The sequence below is a fragment of the Notothenia rossii genome (genome assembly GCF_949606895.1).
Source record: "Notothenia rossii genome assembly, chromosome: 8".
NCBI lineage: Eukaryota > Metazoa > Chordata > Actinopteri > Perciformes > Nototheniidae > Notothenia > Notothenia rossii.
Genome location: NC_136906.1, coordinates 11824606 through 11829224, shown reverse-complemented (window position 1 = coordinate 11829224; position 4619 = coordinate 11824606). Strand labels below are relative to the sequence as shown.

At 40.0% G+C, this 4619-nt stretch overlaps 1 gene segment (V, D, J or C); it reads right to left on the bottom strand.

Annotated features, from left to right (window-relative positions):
- Positions 1-3210: 3210 nt before the first annotated feature.
- On the bottom strand, positions 3211-3633 carry LOC307014379 (immunoglobulin heavy variable 1-24-like). The segment is given in 2 exons: positions 3591-3633; positions 3211-3515 (listed from the first exon to the last, which is right to left on the bottom strand).
- Positions 3634-4619: the final 986 nt, after the last annotated feature.

Genomic DNA, 4619 nt, shown 5'->3' with positions numbered 1-4619 from the left:
AATAGAGAATGCACCTTCTTCGCAAACTGAACACTTTCTCTTTCTCTGTCAGGTCTTTCATTCTTTGTTGTTTTTACCAAGCATTCATTGAGAGCCTTATTTGTTTTTCTTTTATCTGCTGGTTCCATAGCCTTACACTGAAAGACAGGAACAGCCTGAACAGCATTGTTAAAACCTGCTCTAAGGTGATCGGCATGAAACAGAGAGACTTAAACTCCTTCTGAAACCAACAGATTCTGAGGAAAGCAGAGAGCATTCTGGCCTCTCCAGGTCCTGTTCTTTCACATGAATTTCATCTGTTGCCATCAGGGCGAAGATATGCTCTACCTGCTCTAAAGACTAATCGCTTTTCAAAATCAATCATCCATCTGCAATCAAACTTTTTAATTCTTGAAAGGCTTTTAACTTGATTATTTATTCATGTATTATTGTGATTCTATGAACTATTTTTTGTGTAAATTGGAATGATCCACATCTGTGCTCCCGGGTGTATCTGTGTGTTTTCTTCCTGTATGTTCCTGCCTGTGTACTTGACACAAGCTGCTGCTCATAACCAATTGCCCCTTGCGGGATTAATAAAGTTTACTGAGCAAAGAAAAGGTTGAGAAACACGATTTAGATTATAAAAACAAACTTTTCTATAGTTTTATAAAAATATGAAGTCGGATAAAAACTATTAATTCTTCTCCTAATCCAGTTATGACACTGATAAAGTTGTCTTTTACATATGTTATTAATTAATTATTTAATAGGAACTGTCTTTTAGAGAATTTCATTCTACCATAGAAAGGAATCAACTATATTATCAGACACTTTTAAAACTAACTTATGGTCTTACTATACCTTTTAGATGTTATACCTACAATGATATACAGTATCAGTGATTGTAATGTCAGATTATTTAAATTTGTTGAAAACCTTTTCGTTTGAAATAAGTTCAGAATATTTCTATGGCATCTTAGTACTCTTTCCCTCTTGACTGTAACAGTGAGCTGGTGTTGAGATCATTTCTGGTCTGAGGGCTCCTCCTCTGGTGGCTTCATGTTACAAGTGTTCAGGCTCTGAGGGGTTTTTGTTCAGCTCTACTGATGGTGTGTGTCACAGTGTGTCTCTGGCACAGTAATACACAGCAGAGTCTCCAGGCTGCACGCTCTGTCCGTTCAGAGTCACTGTGTTGATGGAAGAGTCTAAGTCGATACTGAACTTGCTCTTCAGTGAATCTTTGTAGTATGTAGTTGAACCTTGTCTCATTCCTATCCACTCCAGTCCTTTCCCTGCAGGCTGTCTGATCCAGGCTGTGAAGGATCCGCTAACAGAATAAGAGACCTGACAGGTGATGGTCAAACGTTGACCTGGCTGCACAGTCACAGAGGCTGGCTGTATCAACTGCTCACACTTCACACCTGTGGAGGGAAACATGTTGAATAGTGAGCGAGGTTAATAACAGTGAGCAGTCAGTGTGAGCGTTCTGTCAGTGTCTCTGCCTCAGTGAGACTCACAGGATCCAGCAGCCAGCAGCAGCAGCAGAGCTACAGAGAACATGGTTGGTGTTGAAGGTGACCTGATGGAGCTTCTCTTCTTCTGCTGCAGCTGACAGCATGATATCAAGTCTTTATAGCAGACTGTGAGGAAGTTCACTTTGCATAGAGAGGGACACTGACAGGCTATAAAAGAGGGACGGACTGTCCTGTCTCGAGCAGTCCAAGTTTGGATTTGTTGTTGGACATGTGAAATAACATTTTTTTTTTTTAAACAATAAATGAAAATGATCATTTCATTTCCAATCAAATCTCAGACAAATAGTATATTTATGGTCTGATGTAGCTTTTGGTAGCTGCTTTCTGATGGAAGCAGTTTTATTGAGGCAATTTTTCCCTCAGTGTTTTGATGATTTTGAGCTCAAGTTTTTATTTTTTATTATCAGAACGCTAAGTATTGACTTTCTTTTGACTTGTTGAGTTTTTGTACAGCATTTCTCCTTTCTGTGTCACTGTGTCTCGAGCACAGTAATAAACAGCAGAGTCTACAGCCGTCAGACTGCTCATCTGCAGATACACCTGCTGTCTGCTGTTGTCTCTGGAGATGGTGAACCGGCCTTTCACTGACTCAGAGTAAGGCAAGGCAAGGCAAGGCAAGACAAGTTTATTTATATAGCACCTTTCAACAGAAGTGCTTTACAAAAGTGAAAGACATTAAGAAAATGGCATTTAAAATCAGTCATTAAAAAGAAAAGATAATCAAATAAACATTAAAGGAAAAAATAGTTTTGTTACAGTGCAGTTTAAGATATGAATAGTTCAATTAAAAGTAGCGGCAAAAAGAAAAGTCTTTAGTCTGGATTTAAAAGTAGTCAGAGTTGCAGCAGACCTGCAGGTTTCTTGGAGTTTGTTCCAGATATTTGGAGCATAATAACTGAACGCTGCTTCCCCATGTTTAGTTCTGACTCTGGGGACCGAAAGCTGACCAGTCCCTGAAGACCTGAGAGATCTGGATGGTTCATAATTTAGCAGGAGGTCAGAAATGTATTTAGGGCCTAAACCATTCAAAGCTTTATAAACAGCAGCAGTATTTTGAAATCAATTATTTGACACACAGGAAGCCGGTGTAAAGACTTCAGAACTGGAGTGATGTGATCCACTGTCTTAGTGTTAGTGAGGAGTCGAGCAGCGGCGTTCTGAATTAGCTTACGCTTTCTAATATCTGTTTTTAGTGAGACCTGTGAAGACACCATAACAGTAGTCGAGTCTACTGAAGATAAAAGCATGGACAAGTTTTTCCAAATCCTGTGGTGACATTAGTATTTTAATCCTAGATATATTCTTTAGGTGATAGTAGGCTGACCTGTTGTTTTAGCTATGATTGTGTTGCCATTATTTGATTTATTGTAAAAACAATTCATAAAACTCTCAAAATGAGTAGATGTTATTTCAGTAAAAACATAATTCTGTATGATACAAAGCTTTTTAAACCACAGTATTCACTGGATTCAAATGTATGTTGTACAGGGCTATCCATTCAAAAATGCAGGCATTGCTGTGAGTCATGACTCTCAACGCAATAACACACATGTTTTTCTAAATGAAATACATGTCATTATCAGCTGGTGATCATCCAATGAGAATTGTGTTTTCACAGCCCTGACATGCTTCAGTGGTTTTCATACAGGGATCAGTGTTGTTCAGTTTTTGTACAGCGTGGTAGTCGAGTGTGTCACTGTGTCTCTCGTGCACAGTAATAAACTGCAGAGTCTTCTTGTGTCAGACTCTTCACCTCAAAGTACACAACATTTTTGGAAGTGTCTTTGGTGATGGAAAACTGGCCTTGCAGTCTTTGGGCAAATATGGTTCCAGTTCCACTATCAATGCGTCCGATCCACTCCAGTCCTTTCCCTGGTTTCTGCCTGATCCAGTGCAGCCAAGTCAGAGGAAGTCCTTCCACCTTACAGGACAGAGAGACTGGTTCTCCTGCTCTGCTGACCACCGGCTCTGAGGAGGTGAGGGACTGGCCCTGAGCCGCTGAAAGAGACACAGAGTTTAGATGACGGGGAACCAGCAGCTCTTCTCCTCCTCTGCTGGACCGACTTCACTCACCTGAAACCAGAGCCAGGAGGACCACGCTTTGTACCAATGTCATCGTGGGAACTTGTCAGAGTCTGCAACAACAGAGGCTGTATGAAGGATATATATTGTGCTCGCAGAATGGGTGGGGATTATCCATCAGTGTGTTGGGATTTGCATTTTTTGGGGGGGTCGCAGTGTTGATACATAAATACTTAATTTGTGAGAGAAGGAGGAGTGCTGAAATATGAGAGAAGCTCCATAACAGACCCAAAAATAAGAAGTTGTTTAGTCTTTTTTACTTGTTGGTATTTGCATTTCTGAGAGACTAACAGTGTGGTGGGTGATTTAATGTATACAAAACAAGCTGCACTGTCAGTCTCATACTTTCATTTGAAAATGATAGGTCACCTCAGTGAGGGGGATTACTGCAGCAACATGTCACTCAGGAAGACATAGATTTTCTCCCAGAAAGGGAAAGTTTGTCTGATTGCAGAATGATTTATTATCCAGCTTACACCACACTGCACAATCACAAGAACAAACAGCCATTCTTCCTTCTGTGTATCATGGATTTATTTTAGACTTGAGATTAACACTTGAGGCTGCTGCACTTCCAACTGAATGTGAGTAATGTGACAGAAATGTCTAAATTTAGTTTTTCGTTTTGCCCATACATGAAACATACATATAGAAGATGATTATTCTGTCCTTGGCTGTTTTATTAGGAAATAACATTTTTTAAGACATTTGTATTTATTAATGTGTTTTATAACTTGGCTCAGTAGCAACTCTTGTTTCCCTTTTCATAAAACTACAACAAGAAAATATTTAGTCAAAGTATAATTCTCTTTGTGCTCTATCAACACATCAAGGAGGAGGACTGTAGGTTTTTGTACAGCTGCTCAACCAGCTTCAGTCACTGTGTGTCTCGAGCACAGTAATAAACAGCAGAGTCTACAGCCGTCAGACTGTTCATCTGCAGATACAGCTGCTCTCTGTTGTTGTCTCTGGAGATGGTGAACCGGCCTTTCACTGACTCAGAGTAGTACTTGGTGCTAC